The 18,167-nt window shown below is 43.6% G+C and overlaps 1 long non-coding RNA gene across 2 annotated transcripts; it reads left to right on the top strand.

Moving 5' to 3' along the window:
* The first annotated feature begins 4,479 nt into the window (after positions 1-4,479).
* LOC311048987 lies at positions 4,480-10,252 on the top strand. 2 transcript variants are annotated; one of them, XR_014601145.1, is made up of 2 exons: positions 4,480-4,979; positions 6,426-10,252. It is a non-coding gene; the product is annotated as an uncharacterized lncRNA (long non-coding RNA). The 2 variants fall into 2 exon arrangements; XR_014601146.1 differs by having other exon boundaries at positions 4,480-4,984.
* Positions 10,253-18,167: the final 7,915 nt, after the last annotated feature.

The following is an 18,167-nucleotide window of genomic DNA, read 5'->3' as shown; positions in this document are numbered from 1 at the left end:
CCACCCCCACGCACGCCCCAAATACCCACCCCCACGCCCCAAATACCCACCCACGCACGCCCCAAATACCCACCCCACGCACGCCCCAAATACCCACCCCACGCACGCCCCCAAATACCCACCCCACGCACGCCCCAAATACCCACCCCACGCCCCAAATACCCACCCCACGCACGCCCCAAATACCCACCCCACGCACGCCCCAAATACCCACCCCACGCACGCCCCAAATACCCACCCCACGCACCGCCCCAAATACCCACCCCACGCCCCAAATACCCACCCCACGCACGCCCCAAATACCCACCCCGCGCACGCCCCAAATACCCACCCCATGCACGCCCAAATACCCACCCCACGTCCCAAATACCCACCCCACGCACGCCCCAAATACCCACCCCACGCACGCCCCAAATACCCACCCCACGCACGCCCCAAATACCCACCCCACGCCCCAAATACCCACCCCAGCACGCCCCAAATACCCACCCCACGCACGCCCAAATACCCACCCCACGCACGCCCCAAATACCCACCCCACGCACGCCCCAAATACCCCACGCCCAAATACCCCACCCCCACGCACGCCCCAAATACCCACCCCCACGCACGCCCCAAATACCCACCCCACGCACGCCCCAAATACCCACCCACGCCCCAAATACCCACCCCACGCACGCCCCAAATACCCACCCCACGCACGCCCCAAATACCCACCCCACGCACGCCCCAAATACCCACCCCACGCACGCCCCAAATACCCACCCCACGCCCCAAATACCCACCCCACGCACGCCCCAATACCCACCCCACGCACGCCCCAAATACCCACCCCACGCACGCCCCAAATACCCACCCCACGCACGCCCCAAATACCCACCCCACGCCCCAAATACCCACCCCACGCACGCCCCAAATACCCACCCCACGCACGCCCCAAATACCCACCCCACGCACCCCAAATACCCACCCCACGCACGCCCCAAATACCCACCCCACGCACGCCCCAAATACCCACCCCACGCACGCCCCAAATACCACCAGCCCCAAATACCCACCCCACGCACGCCCCAAATACCCACCCACGCACGCCCCAAATACCCACCCCACGCACGCCCCAAATACCCACCCACGCACGCCCCAAATACCCCCCCCACCACGCCCCAAATACCCACCCCACGCACGCCCCAAATACCCACCCCGCACGCCCCCAAATACCCACCCCACGCACGCCCCAAATACCCACCCCACGCCCCAAATACCCACCCCCACGCACGCCCCAAATACCCACCCCACGCACGCCCCAAATACCCACCCCACGCAGCCCACACACCCACCCCACGCCCCAAATACCCACCCCACGCACGCCCCAAATACCCACCCCACGCACGCCCCAAATACCCACCCCACGCACGCCCCAAATACCCACCCCACGCACGCCCCAAATACCCACCCCACGCACGCCCCAAATACCCACCCCACGCACGCCCCAAATACCCACCCCACGCCCCAAATACCCACCCCACGCACGCCCCAAATACCCACCCCACGCACGCCCCAAATCACCCACCCGCACGCCCCAAATACCCACCCCACGCCCCAAATACCCACCCCCACGCACGCCCCAAATACCCACCCCACGCACGCCCCAAATACCCACCCCACGCACGCCCCAAATACCCACCCCACGCCCCAAATACCCACCCCACGCACGCCCCAAATACCCACCCCACGCACGCCCCAAATACCCACCCCACGCACGCCCCAAATACCCACCCCACGCCCCAAATACCCACCCCACGCACGCCCCAAATACCCACCCACGCACGCCCCAAATACCCACCCCACGCACGCCCCAAATACCCACCCCACGCACGCCCCAAATACCCACCCCACGCCCCAAATACCCACCCCACGCACGCCCCAAATACCCACCCCACGCACGCCCCAAATACCCACCCCACGCACGCCCCAAATACCCACCCCACGCCCCAAATACCCACCCCACGCACGCCCCAAATACCCACCCCACGCACGCCCCAAAAACCCACCCCACGCACGCCCCAAATACCCACCCCACGCCCCAAATACCCACCCCACGCACGCCCCAAATACCCACCCCACGCACGCCCCAAATACCCACCCCACGCACGCCACAAATACCCACCCCACGCACGCCCCAAATACCCACCCCACGCCCCAAATACCCACCCCACGCACGCCCCAAATACCCACCCCACGCACGCCCCAAATACCCACCCCACGCACGCCCCAAATACCCACCCCACGCCCCAAATACCCACCCCACGCACGCCCCAAATACCCACCCCACGCACGCCCCAAATACCCACCCCACGCACGCCCCAAATACCCACCCCACGCCCCAAATACCCACCCCACGCACGCCCCAAATACCCACCCCACGCACGCCCCAAATACCCACCCCACGCACGCCCCAAATACCCACCCCACGCACGCCCCAAATACCCACCCCACGCACGCCCCAAATACCCACCCCACGCACGCCCCAAATACCCACCCCACGCACGCCCCAAATACCCACCCCACGCACGCCCCAAATACCCACCCCACGCCCCAAATACCCACCCCACGCACGCCCCAAATACCCACCCCACGCACGCCCCAAATACCCACCCCACGCACGCCCCAAATACCCACCCCACGCCCCAAATACCCACCCCACGCACGCCCCAAATACCCACCCCACGCACGCCCCAAATACCCACCCCACGCCCCAAATACCCACCCCACGCACGCCCCAAATACCCACCCCACGCACGCCCCAAATACCCACCCCACGCACGCCCCAAATACCCACCCCACGCACGCCCCAAATACCCACCCCACGCCCCAAATACCCACCCCACGCACGCCCCAAATACCCACCCCACGCACGCCCCAAATACCCACCCCACGCACGCCCCAAATACCCACCCCACGCCCCAAATACCCACCCCACGCACGCCCCAAATACCCACCCCACGCACGCCCCAAATACCCACCCCACGCACGCCCCAAACACTGGAGCACTGGACACTGGAGGAGCAGCACAATGCAGAAGTGCTCTTCAGCAGCAAATACGCAGACATGGGGCATTTATTTGATAGGGCAGTCAACAGAGAGCCTGGGCCTTTCCAAGAAGCTGTCCTAGACCTCATTGCTGCTTCACGGAGACTGTGACTTTATTCCTAGGGAGGTGGGGAGCCCCATATCAACGGGTTTCATATAAATTAATCATCTTTGTTTTCCTGTCCATCAGTGTTGCCATGTCTGCTTAAAGTTTCTTTGAAATAAATAGTTGCTTATTTGGGTAATCTTGTGGTGTTTTTTTTGGGGTTAATTGGTTTTAATAAACAGTTTTGGTGCAACTTAGACACATCCTCAGTGATGTATCCTGGGTTCACTGGGTGTTTCGGGTCTCGCAACATCATACACCCTCGCCCAGGCGACCCAGCCGGGGGTGATCAGGCCCCGACTTGTGTCTAAGTAGCTTGTGTGGTCCACGGATCTCCCCGCTTGATCCACAGCCATCTTGCCGCCTTTTCTGCCGCGTCGGTGATGTTTTTGATGGCTTTTCTGTTGTGCAGTCCCTTCACTCCCAGCATCTTGAGTGCCCTGATGAGACTGGCCGACGAATCCTCTGCATCCGACCTCGATGGGGTTACATCGGGTCCTCCATCCCCTGCTTCGGCATTCGCCTGCCAGCTCCTCGTACTTGGCCCTCTTCCTCTCAAAGGCCTCCTCCTCCGTTAATGTTGCAATGCACGTGGATTGTAATGTCTTAACTATCAAAGTGAACAGCTGAACTAGCTCCAGTTTGAATCCAATTTTAAACATCATGAAACACATTTGGCGGGGGAGAGAAACCCTCATAGGCAGGTAAATATGAGCAACAACACGTGTAATAAAGGGTTTTGATGTCTTGAGTTTATGGAACACCAATTAGGTGATTTGATATGGAAGTCGATGTGCTCCTAAAGTTGAACTTTAGTGTAATCTTGGCTTGAGTAGGTACTTGGCCATTATATAAGTGTACATATTAAGTCATTATCAGTTGCTATGCTGCAGGGCTTTTGCTGCTGCCAGATATAACAGTAATATAACCCTGTTATTTTGAGTCATTGTTTTAAATGGTTTGGTTACATTTAAATATGCCAAAAAGATATGCGAGAGTTATGTGATTTTGCTATATTGTAACATTTTGGTGAAGTTTATTGTTCAAATAAATGGGTATACTTATTACTTACCTGAAACTACCTAAGAAAGTAGTGCATTTACTTTTAGTATTGTATTTACCTGTTTATTTTATAGTTACTGGATTTTATTTCATATCTCTGTTTTGGTACTCAAATGTTAATTTACCGTGGTGGAATAACAAGCAGAGCCAATATCAGGTGGTGGGAAGTGAGCGACAGGAAACGGAATGGAACATCAAGACGGTTACGGAAGTGACGAAACACAGCTAAGACTCGAGGCGGTGGTAATGTTACGTGGCTGAATGGAAAATAGTTTTAAAAAGAAACGTGACAAACGTTTTTATGTTGCACATTCTTATAGTCACGGGTGTGATGACATTATTGTTGAGAAGACTATAAGACTGAACTGTGGATTTCCAGTATCATTCAGCAGGATTGTTACACGGTCGTTCTTCATTGAGTGTTTGTTAGCATTTAGCTAACAGTGAGTGTTTGTTAGCATTTAGCAGCTAGCTAGCTGCATCAGAATTTGAGAGTGGCCCAGTCCCACTATGTTAGCATAGCCAGTTAGATAGCCACATAGAGACGGAGTTATAGCGCGTGTTGCTCGAGCAAGCAGCTAAAATCCTACTGGAGTTAAGTTTGGAGACTTTGGACTGGTCGCCGGGGCATCACATCTGTGTGTAATTGTTATAAAAGAAATGCGTAACCATTCCTTGAGCGAGGACACCTTCTGGAGACTACAGTGAACAGGCCTGCAAAGTGAGGTTGTGTTTTGTTTTGTTAGCATTAAATGCCGGATTAGGTTATTCATTTACGGTGCAGGTTTTGTTTTGTTATCATTACATGCCGGCTTAGGTTATTCATTTACGGTGCACTGTGGTATTTGTGACACATATTGAGGGTGTGTTATAGATTTGGTTATTTGAAGCGTAACTGAGTGTTGAGTCATTCTATTTGATTTGATTGGCTCAACTCTATTTTGTTTTTGCACTTAATTGTGATTTTGATAAAAGACCATTTGTATTTTAATTCTATCTAATTCCCTGTTACCCTAAACTCAATTCCATTTGCCCTAAAAGTACATTTCATTTACTGAAAACCCTTACATTTCATATCCAGGTGTCCAATGAATAAATAAGGTTTTCACTTAAAGAGATATAAATCAAGGTGTTAGAAAGGCCACACTGAAATTAAATCATAATGGTTTTTATTGCCTCAAGGTCACACTGACCTTACCTGATTGATTATTGATTCATACTAGTTTACTGTAATCACAGGTGCTCATTTAATTAAGCTATAGATACCAGCTGTAACTGATTGCGTTTGCTCAGTTATAGTTTGACCTGGCTGGGGGTTTGTTACACTCTTCAAGTTTACCGTGTGCGACAATACCTTTTATTCTTTTGCTGTGCGTGGATGCACAAAGGTATGTGTTTACTGTTGTGTACTCCTAGACATTGCACTGTTTATGTGTGAAATGTATAAGCATTGTTTGTTACTTATGTTACCGGCAAATCATGGTTGTTACCATATGTTGCAGTCCTTATTATATTTGAAGCCAATTATTCTTTTTTATATTTAGTAAGATGTATGCTTCAGACCACAGCTTAATTAACCCCCTCAAATGGGACTAGTCTGGTTCTTTCCGTGTCCAATAACCTGGACACACCTCCATACCCGGCTTGCGCTACTCTAAACCACATTACCTGGAGATCCCCGTCTCCTTTACACAAGGTGTTATCTTAAAGTGATAATTACTAATTACTTTAACTTTAAACTCAAACTAATAGAATAAGTTGGAACCCTTCTCTATATTTCACGGGGATCAGGTGGGCTTCAGTAACATCCTGAGAGCAACGTGTACGTTGAAGCTTGATCTTTGTCGCCATCAAGTGGAGAAACAATGCAGCAACACTGTCTTTGGAGTGTTTTTCAGTAGTGGTTGAAAAAGTGCGCAAATGTTTTACTTAAGTAACAGTATCAATACTGCAATGTCGAAATACTTAAGTGAGTAAAAAGTATTGGTATCTACTAATCATCATGTCCCGTTTATACACACACACAGTGTCAGTGTGTTGGCAGTGATTTTCATTCATAAACTGTCATCAAGCCTTCACATTTTATTCTCCAGTGCCAATAATAGTGCTTGAACGATTTCTCCATCTCCTATTTTCCCTCTTCCTCCTACTCTTTCCTGCTCCACAGTATGGGACCTGGAGAAGCGGCTGAAATATTATCGGCAGACCAGCACTTTCCTGGACCAGTGGATAGACAATGCCAGGATGTCCTGCAGTCAGCCAAGCTCACAACATCCAGACTGTTAAGGAGCACCTCAGCCAGCAGAAGGCATGCTTTCCCCCTTTAACATTCAACTCAGTGGAATCAAATGGCCGATCTACAAGCTCGGAACGTCTCGGGATGTGACGTGTTGTGAGTTCGTAGAAAACAGAAAAACATTTCCCCACGGGAACATTGGCACAGTGAGGCACACAAAACATCTATGGCAACTAACAGAGGGAAGAACAAACTGTTTTTCTGTTTAGTGATGGATAGAGATGAAGATAAGACAAAGTAGAAACCTCTTGAGCGACCTGTTTCGTATGGTGGCCGCCATACGCGCTGTGATTGGCCAGTGCCTGTTCCCCCCCCGGAAATGTGGTGAACGGGCACTGGCCAATCACAGCGCGTCTTTTCCAGGACTTGTCAGAATCTAGTTGTCCCGCCCCCACCTGCCTCTCATTGGCCTACTGAACTTCCCCTTCAGTGACGCATGCGGAAATGTCCAGCTGCCCCCCAAGGCTCTCCGGGAAGCGGAAGCGCGCCCGCCATGCCGACGCTTCAGAGCCAGAGGAGGCGTCTACCTTTATATGTCTATGGATCTGACACCCCACCAGGATCTTACAGCAGGCGACGAACATGGGCCGAGTCATGATGTCTTTAGAAAAATGGGGGAAAAAAGAAAGTTACTCATTGATATTTTAGACCATTTCTTAAGTACTCAAACTGACAGAACAATGGGGTGACTAATCTATAGGGAAAAACATTTTGGGGGTGATCTATCACTAAGCAATGCTAATACGGATGCCTTTGCAAAAACAATAGCAAAACATTAAGTTCAAACATGAAATGTCCAAGGAGTCTGGTTTAACAGACTAGCTTTTCAACTTGTAAAATATTTGTGATCATTATTTCCTCAAAATTCAAGTCTGCTTAGGATTTGGTTTATATTATAATAATAATAATTTTATATTTTCACCGTTCAAGGCAATTGTCCCAACACCAATTCAAATACTACATTTGATTATTCCTGTGTTAAACTGAGCAACACACAAATGCACAATGGAAACAATACCTCTGCAGATGTGACAGGCAAACTTGAGTTTGACCTGCACCATTCGTGCTGCCCTCGCGGCACGTCTGGCAGCCACTACGTCCCTGATCGCCACAGTGGCGTCTTCTAGGTCATTGGATGCCTCTAACGGATCCGCAGCACCGGTCCTCAGCACAGCATGTTTGATCTGACCTGAACTAAAATAATCTACATTTCATATTGTCAACGTATACAGTAATGGTGTCGTTTCAAAATGAATTCTGGTGTGTACTTGGAACAAACAATATCTCAATTTGAATGTATGTTAAAGAAATGTGGTTTATGCTGTGTCTTCAAGGGGGGTTGAAGTGTTAATACAGGGGGGGGCACTAAATCACAAAATCTTTGTGTGATGAGCATAAAAAACTTAAGCCCTAGCGTCCCTATTCTAAGTGATCATTTGCGTAAAATAGCAGATCTACAAGCTCACAATGTGTCGCATTGTTAGCTTGTAATAGGACTATGAAACTGTCTATGAAAAAGTTTAATCTGCAAAAGGTTTTATATAATATGTAGTAGGGGTCCCTGCTTAATCTGTTTCTCTGCTAAGGGGTCTTTGGCCTGAAAAACGTTGAAGTGCCCTGGTGTATAATGTCAGTGATTTGTAACACATTTCCTATTTCTCTTCTCTTTTTTTTTAAACATTTTTAAAGAACGATGCCCATGTTTGCCTCATGCTGTCGAAGCCTGGTCGGATGTCTGGTCTGCATTGAGGGGAGGAAGAACACGTGATCACCTCGTGACCTTTTGAGTGGCCTCTGCCAAGGCATGAGATGCCTCCAGCAGGTCCTCAATACAGTCCCTCAGTGTCTGTACTTCATACTGCTCAGTTCTGGAACTGACACATTTCGCAAATGGTTATATAGAAGAAGCGTTCATGTATTTGATAAGAGAGAGCAGTTGCTAAATGCCTACATTTTAAGATCCGTTTTGTCATCCAATACCTGATTCTTGCTCTTCTCTGGTGGCACTGCCTGAATGCAGAGCTGTCCACAGCATGGATTTTGGCATTATTCGGCTTCCAGAACAGGGGACCCTTCATGAGAGAATTGGAGAGTCAAGTGAAGAGACACATTATTTAAAAATAGGTGATCATAGTTATACTGCCACTACTTTCAGCTCATTTGCATTACAACATGGCATTTGTTTATCACAAATGAAATTGTAATTTCATGAAACTTTTAGTAACCAGGTTAAAGTTAAAAAGATGGCATTACTTGGGTGAGTCCTTCACTTACATTTGTCAAATCTGTCCCAGCACAGTTCTGGAACTGAAACATTTCACAAATCATTAGCAGATCAAGTTTAAGCTTTAAGAACAAGCATTTGGGAGTGAAAAACAGGTGAAGCAGTGAAGCAGGATTATAGTGCATACTTATAAGCACTTGACAGACTTTATGTTGCTGTGAAAAACTGAAAATACAATCTTTGGCCTACTGCATGCCTTATGGTTTAAGTTGCATTGTTACCCTAATTGCACAGCCATCAGTTTGTTAGCAAGAAATATCCCTGATATTAGACATGGAGGAATGATTTGGAGTGATTCCAATTCAACAGCTAAAAACTCACTCAACAGTAGCTCTCACTCTCGATAAAGCAACTGTTAATTCCAAAGTTTAAGATATTTTGTTTTACAATACCCGACTCTTTCACACCACACTACCTGAAGGCCGTTTCATCCACAGCCAGCACCTTCCTGGCATTTTTGCTTCCAGGAGCTGGACCCTACATTGAGAGTAATGCAGAGTCAAGATACCACATTTAAGAAGGTGCTCATTTACTAATGACATTAATTTCAGATCATTTTAATTACAACATTAAGCAATGCATATATGAGCACAAATTACACGAGGATTGACCTGTAAAACAAACAATAGTTAAGTAAACCAAGGTAAGACAACATGTAGTCTACACTGCAGTGAATCATGTTGTCTAGCGACAGACCAAAGCGAGACTTATGCACTTGACAGACTTTATGCTGCTGTGAGAAACATGGGATTAAACTAATGCATTAGTAACTGTTTTCCCATTCCTGTTCTCTGTTATACATTATAGTTCCTAAGTACAGTAACCAGGTTAAAGTTACTAAAGTTTAAAAAATGGCATTACTTCGGTGAGGCCTTCACTGAAATCTGTCATGCACGTCCCAGCAGAGTGATTCAAATTCAACAGCTAAGAAGTATCACAGTAGCTCTCACTCTCGATAAAGCATCTGTTAATTCCAAAATTTCAGAGCTTTTGTTATCCAATACCTGACTGTTATGTGCGTGCACATATTAACACCTCAGTCTACAGTCTTTCTATGCTTATGTGTTCACTAATGCTCATTTGTCCTAGTGTCTATGCTGACCTGGTCTTGGCTAGACACCTGTCGCTCCCCTTCTCAGCTCATGTGTGATTAGAGCCTGACACTAAAAAGAGGAGCTGTAGCCAGCTCTCTGCTATTCCCCCCAGCACCCCAGCAGAGCACAAGAGTTTATTGGTTCCCTTGACTATTTGTACTTTCTTTATTTCAGTTACGATGGGCTGATTGTAAGTGTTTTTAATGTTTGGTATGATTTTCGTTATTGGTTACTTTTGTGTTTTGGTAGTTCATGGGAGTCTGGTGAAAGGACGCAATTGTAACTTTAATTAGAAATGTAAATAAAGATTCTTTATGTAACTGCTGTCCCTTCAGACTCAGTGATTACATTTCCCATAGAGTGTGAGGACGTAGTCTTCTTCGTTTTCCATCTTCACCTTCTCGACGATGACAGGGAGTACTGCTTCTGCTTCGACAAAAGGATCCGCAGATTAACATGTATTTGTCCACAGACCCCCATCTGATAAGATTTGGTTTTAAATATACTTATTTTCAGGTTTGTGTTTGCTAACAATGTGTGTTAACATAATTTATACACTAGTCTTGACTTTCTGTTCTGATTCAGATTACACAAACTAGGTATACCACCTGTTTGATGAATGTAACCGATATAGGGTGATGAGTTGAACAAAGGGGCTTTGAGGAATGTTCAGGATGATCTTATACAAGACCATAGATGTAATATAGTTGGATGATTACATGATATGATTAGATGGCGGACAAGTTTCAAATAACTTGATCATTGAGAGAGAAATCCTTTAAGGTGTGCATCTTTTTTGGAAGCATATATTCATTCTGTAGATTTATTATTCACTGTAACACCTAATACAAGGGCGCAGAAATGTGGCAGTCATAGGGGTCTTAAACGTTTTCAGGCCAGGGACCCCCGTTGGGGGGTGGTACAGCATATATTGTATAATGCAGGGGTCTTCAACGTTTTCAGGCCAAGGACCCCCTAGCTGAGAGAGAGATGAAGCAGGGACCCTCTCTATATTGTATAGAATGGTGTTTCAGATATACTTTTGCTGCTCTTTTCTCCCTCTACATCTATAACTCTTTGCCAAAAATAGCCAATCTACAAGCTCACAACGCCTCGCACTGCGAGGCGTTGTGAGCTTGTAGATCTGCTATTTTTTGCTAAAGTTCTCCTCAGAAAATGAATGCTAGGGTTCAAGTGGTTAATATAAAAAAAGAAAAATCATATCACACAAAGATTTGGCATACCCCCTGTAGTAACTCTGAGGACCCCCTGTTGAAGATCCCTAGTATAATGTATAACATTGTGTTTCATATGTATAGACATACGTACCATGTTGTGCATTCAAGCTATTCAAATAATAGATTAATATATTCATTCATATCCACTGCCATTAGTAAACATACTTTACTAACTGAGAAGAATGTAATACTATCAACAATCTGTCAATTGCACAACAATCATGTATACAAGCTATTAATGGCCAGAATCATGATATATTTTCAACATAAATATGGAAAATATTTAAAGACAAATGGATTTTTTGGGAAAATAAATAAATATATACTTATATAAATAAATACATTTATTAATTGTCCGCGGACCCACTGTTTAAGACTACTTAGGGTCTTAGGCTATTAAATGATATCCCTGAAACGCTTGTGTCTGTGCAAATACCGTTTTTATACATATATTTTTTACATTTTTACAACTATTTTTTTTGGAAACTAAAACGTATTTCATACGGGAAGTGGGGAACTGTAATTTTGAAAGACACACGGCGGGGGGAGATTGACAGGGCAGTAACCAATCAGGAGCAAGCCCGCCCACAGTTGAACTAACCAATGGAGTCCGTTTCTTCGTTTTTTCGTTTCCAGTTTGTTTGTTTCGCCAGAGAATGGAGAATATGCCGTTTTATTGATTTTTATTGATTCTGACACACTCTATGTTCGTTTCCTCCCTAGAACGAGAATAGGAGAATTACATTTGGTTTTCCCGTTTTTTTGATCCTGTGCCTCATGCAGTAAACGGTCCGTTTTGGTCCATTCTGACACACTCTATGTTGGTTTTCTCCCTAGAACGAGAATAGGAGAATTCAAGTGGTTATTCCGTTTTTCAATCCGTGCGCCCATGCAATAAACGGAAATTGAAGTGGTTTTTTCGTTTTCCGTTTCTGTTCTGACGCTGGACACCAATTATACTTTAGTACCCGGACCCTACGAGCTCTTAACATCGGCTCTTTTCGGCGCGCGTCACCGTCGTACGGCTAAATATAAACCGACCTTTGTGAGGACTGAGCATGCGCAGTTTGCGCAGTTTAGCCTTGTTAGCTTTATTTTATCTTCATGCTATTTTTAGGTGTTACGTGTTCTATTGTTGTATTAAAAGATAAAAGATTATTTAACACAACTGTCGATTGAAAAAAAAGAAAGTTTTACAACAAATACAGGCTTGTTTTTAAGTTATATTACTTGAGAAGCTAGTTGGCTAGCTGGCTAGCTAAGCTAACCAGCTAGCGTAGCGGATGTAAACACAGTGACATTTTAAAACAGAGATTTCCGGTGTGTTAAGGTGAAATCGGTGACCTATTGAATTGTGTGACTGTGTACTGCGGCTGCGCCGTCGTCGAAAATAGCCGATCTACAAGCTCTTCCATAATGATGAACCAGTATGTTTCGTAGTTATAATATTATAATGTTATAGTTATATTATAATATAAATATGAAGATAAATATGAAGAGTGTCATAATGGTAAACCTGCACATTTGTTGTCACAGATACAACCCACAAATACTAGACATGGCTATGACACAAGACAGGCTATGGGTGGTCAATTTACTTCAGCTTTAATACCTAGAACTAATGCACTTAATAAAACAGTAATGTATAGAGCAGGAACATATTGGAATGGGCTACCACCACATATAATAAGGATAGACAATAAATCAAGCTTCAAAAAGAAATTGAAGGAAGCCATGATTAGTAAAACAGTTAGATTTAGTTAGTTGTTTAATGTTTGAACTATGATTAGTTGTACATACTATTTTATTTTATTTTTTGAAATTATTTTTGTTTTGTTTGTAATTTCTTGATTTGCAAACTAAAAGGTGATATACTATGTAATCATTTATAGAATTTGTGAAGATCAAAATCTTCAATCATTTTTTGTTGTTTGTTTTTAACTATGCAATGGTAGAATTACATTGTATTATGTTTTAATTGTATTGTAAAGTGTGAATGTTTGGACCCCAGGAAGAATAGTCTTCACTGTGGTGAGGACTAATGGGGATCCGTAATAAACTAAACTAAACTAATCTATAAGTAAATCACTGACATGTTTATGTATTCTGCAATTGTCCGTTGTCACCACAAGAGGGCAGCAAAGCCTATATTTTACATATATTGTGCGTTGAGCTGTAAAATGAGGATAAATAATGTAATATAAGAGTCTGTATGTGGTGATGTGAGAGTTTTAATACTACTAATAATACTACTACTAGTAATACTACTACTAATAATACTACTACTACTAGTAATACTAATAATAGTACTAATAATAACAATAATAATACTAATAATACTGCTAATACTACTAATACTAATACTACTACTAGTAATGATAATAATAATAATAATAATTTATATTTATTGTTGATGGTAATTTACACATTATGTCATGATTTATTTATTTATATATATATGTTCCATTATAGAGTAGATTAAGGCTCTGTTCCATTATAGAGTAGATTAAGGCTCTGTTCCATTATAGAGTAGATTAAGGCTCTGTTCCATTATAGAGTAGATCTACACACACACTCTCGGTGAACATGTAAACACAGACTGGTCCCATGGGTCGTGGCAGGGTGTGTCCTTCCTGTTTTCTCCTCTCGCCCCAAACCATGCAATTTAGTTTTTATCATCATCCGCACAGAGAGAGAAAATAAGTAAATATAAACCTGTGTTTATGTGATCTCCTCCCCCCCCCTCCCCCCCACCCCCTCTCTCTCTCCTTCCCACGCTAAATCTTTCTGTCGTTTATCTACGTCGACGATACGTACAAATGAATAACCCAATAATAAACCAATGCATATAATAACCAGGTAGGTTATTATGGCCTCCTGGTGGCGCTATAACAGGCCAATGTGAAAAGGATGCCATTTCTTCTTAGGCCTTTCACGGCAATCGGACACTGCATTCATGATTTGAGGCATTTGTTCCAAAAACGTGTTTTGTTAAATTAGACCTGCTGGTGGCGCTATAACAGGCCAATATGAAAAGGGTGGCATTTTTCCTCGGCCTAGTGGGGAATATGCGTGCAAAATGTCACTGAAATTGCATGCTGCTGCGTTCATGATTTGAGGCATTTTGTTCAAAACAAACCAATCTTGCAAACTTTGGAAGACAATCTTAGGCAATCAGGATGGAATATGGGAAATCGGACAGATCCGTGTTGATCACATGACTATAGAGATACTGTGTACCGATTTGTGTGATGTTTGGACAAGATCTGTCGGAGTAATATTTAAAAAAATGTGTTATGCACAAATCAGCCTCCTGGTGGCCAATCTGAAAAATTCGGGCCAGAGGTTCTGAATTGGCATCCAGGGAGTGTGTGTGCACAGTTTCGCAGCGACTGGGCCAACGGTGCCGGCAAGATTAGCTGGTCACAGACAGAAGGACGGACACACGGACGGACAGGGTGCAAAACATACTCTCACAGACAACAATAAGCATAATTAACAGAGACAATAAGCATAATTAATAATCAGTACAAATTCAATATAACAGCCAAATTATAAATTATTAAATTAATCCAATTCTTCAGAGCACCCATGTCCCACTGACATATGATGCATGTTACTGATTCAACTTAAAATAGTCACGTTTGATCAGAATCATGAAAATAAAGTTAAAGCTCATTAAATAAATCGGGGACTCTCTCTCTCTCTTCAATTTGGTTCAACATATCTTGGCTAGTTTTAAACTCCATTGACCAGATGGACTCACTGCTAAGAGAGTATACTAAACACCCATACCGTCCTGTCATAGCCAGTTTCTTATGGGACTCTCAGACTATTTATACTCTTAGTCGTACAGGATACACCTGCAATGTACTTTTATACTCTTACTCGTACAGGATACACCTGCAATGTACTTTCCTACAAAATGTCGTAATTTCCTTGACATTTCAGTAATCTGTCTTGTTTGTCCATTCATCATCAAGGTGAGGTTTAGCATTAACGCCCCACACAAATAATATTCAGCATTTAAGCAGCGCAAAGGTGATTATCTGCATACTGAGCAACATGTATATATGTATACATTCATTCTCCTTCTTCAACATGTATATATGTATACATTCATTCTCCTTCTTCAACATGTATATATGTATACATTCATTCTCCTTCTTCAACATGTATATATGTATACATTCATTCTCCTTCTTCAACATGTATATATGTATACATTCATTCTCCTTCTTAAACATGTATATATGTATACATTCATTCTCCTTTTTCAACATGTATATATGTATACCTTCATTCTCCTTCTTCAACATGTATATATGTATACATTCATCCCCTAAGGGTCGAGGGAGGGGAGTTCAGTGTAGACACTGATATCTCCTTCAGGCCAGAGAAGGACTTCTGGGTGAACTTGGGACAATGAGGGGGATCAGTGGAGGCCTGTATCTCTGTCTCCTGATGCATCCATACATTACACCTCTCAAGCTCAGTACAATTCAAACACATGATTAGACACAATACAGTATGGTCATAAAATGAACCAAACGTAATATAATCACATTCTTGATTATTTCTTCAGGATCAAAACAGTAGGACTGACTCATAGTCTCAAAGTATAAAAAGGATAAAAATGAATCAAACCAACAATAATTCACAACAATAACCCTTTTGTCAAAATCATAGTACATCACAGAATTAATAAAAAATGATAATATCACACTTTAGCATCATTTATGTTGGTTCTACGGTATAACACAACCAAGTTACAGATTAGATTCCGATCATATTCTCATCTCTTTCTTCATCCTGTTTGCCACTTCCTGTGACCAGTCCTGTGGACGTCTCCTGTGTCATAGCAGGTTCTCATGACCCAATGCGTGTCTCTTTGTGTCTCCTACCGGAACCGCTGCCGCTCAACACATTGAGGAATGCGACTAAAACAAAACAATATCCATGAAAAAAGTCATTTTGGGGGTGAACTATCCCTTTAAGTGAATCAGGGTTGAAAGCCATGTCCCCCCCCCCCCCTTCCTCCCCCAATTGTGTAAAGTCATTCAAAAGTCATGTTGAGTTTTATTCTAATCCTCCTGTCTTCTATCTAATCCACTCCTTTTTTCTCTGCCATTCCTTCCCTCCCTCCTTCTCCTCCTTCTCCTCCTTCTCCTCCTCTTAGAAGCGGGAGCTGATTGGTCCTCTGCCAGCGGACCACCCAACGAGTGGGCACAGCTAGGGAACACACACACACACACACACACACACACACACACACACACACACACACACACACACACACACACACACACACACACACACACACACACACACACACACACACACACACACACACACACACACACAGATAGTCCTCTTCTGTTCAGGGAAGTTGTTGGACAAGTGTTGGAAACCAAATGGACCCTTACAGCATTGGTTCTCAAAGTGGGGTCTGAGGACCCCCAGGGGTCCTTGGAGGGGTTCCAGAGGGTCCCCAGCAAAAGTCAACACAGCGTCTCTTTATCCATTTAAACTTTGGCTATTCAAAAACAGCAGATCTACAAGCTCACAGCGTGTCACTTTGTGCCACGCTGTGGGCTTGTACATCTGCTATTTGTGAAAATATTTGGAAAATATCTGAAACGTTTGAAAAATCAGTAATTCAGATGGAGGTCTGTGGAAAATACACATCAATGTACATATCAATACATCAAAATACACATCAATGTACATATCAATACATCAAAATACACATCAATGTACATATCAATACATCAAAATACACATCAATGTACATCAATACATCAAAATACACATCAATGTGCATATCAATACATCAAAATACACATCAATGTACATATCAATACATCAAAATACACATCAATGTACATATCAATACATCAAAATACACATCAATGTACATATCAATACATCAAAATACACATCAATGTACATATCAATACATCAAAATACACATCAATGTACATATCAATACATCAAAATACACATCAATGTACATATCAATACATCAAAATACACATCAATGTACATATCAATACATCAAAATACACATCAATGTGGGTCCTTCACTTGAAAGGGTTAGAGTTCTGATTGATTGAATCATTTATTTAAAAAAGACATGTAAACAGTAATGTAATGTAATGTAATGTAATGAAACAGTACATGTAATGTAATGTAATGTAATGTAATGTAATGAAACAGTACATGTAATGTAATGTAATGTAATGAAACAGTACATGTAATGTAATGTAATGAAACAGTACATGTAATGTAATGTAATGTAATGAAACAGTACATGTAATGTAATGTAATGTAATGAAACAGTACATGTAATGTAATGTAATGTAATGAAACAGTACATGTAATGTAATGTAATGTAATGTAATGTAATGAAACAGTACATGTAATGTAATGTAATGTAATGTAATGAAACAGTACATGTAATGTAATGTAATGTAATGAAACAGTACATGTAATGTAATGTAATGTAATGTAATGAAACAGTACATGTAATGTAATGTAATGAAACAGTACATGGAAGTACAATTCACAATACAACAGCTTATTGTCTCCACCAGGCCGAAGGGCATGGCGAGAGAGTATGTTTTGCACCCTGTCCGTCCGTCTGTCCGTCCGTTCGTCCATCCGTCCGTCCGTGTGTCCTGTCCGTCCGTTACCAGCTAATCTCCGGCACCGGAGGCCCGGTCGCTGCGAAACTGCACACACACTCCCTGGATGCCAATTCAGAATTTTTCACATGGGACTGTTATAGCTCCACCAGCAGGCCGATTTGTGCAAAACCCATTTACTCGTTCAGATTTTATCAAAACGTCATGCAAATTGGTACACAGTATCTCTACAGTCATGTGATCAACACAAATCTGTCCGATTTTCAAAGTAAGCAGGATTGGTCCGTTTTTAACAAAATTCCTCAAATCATGAACGCAGCATGCGATTTCCATGAAATTTCACACGCAAA

Source organism: Gymnoscopelus microlampas (genome assembly GCF_963454915.1).
Source record: "Gymnoscopelus microlampas genome assembly, chromosome: 7".
NCBI lineage: Eukaryota > Metazoa > Chordata > Actinopteri > Myctophiformes > Myctophidae > Gymnoscopelus > Gymnoscopelus microlampas.
This window is presented reverse-complemented; position numbering and strand designations above follow the sequence as displayed.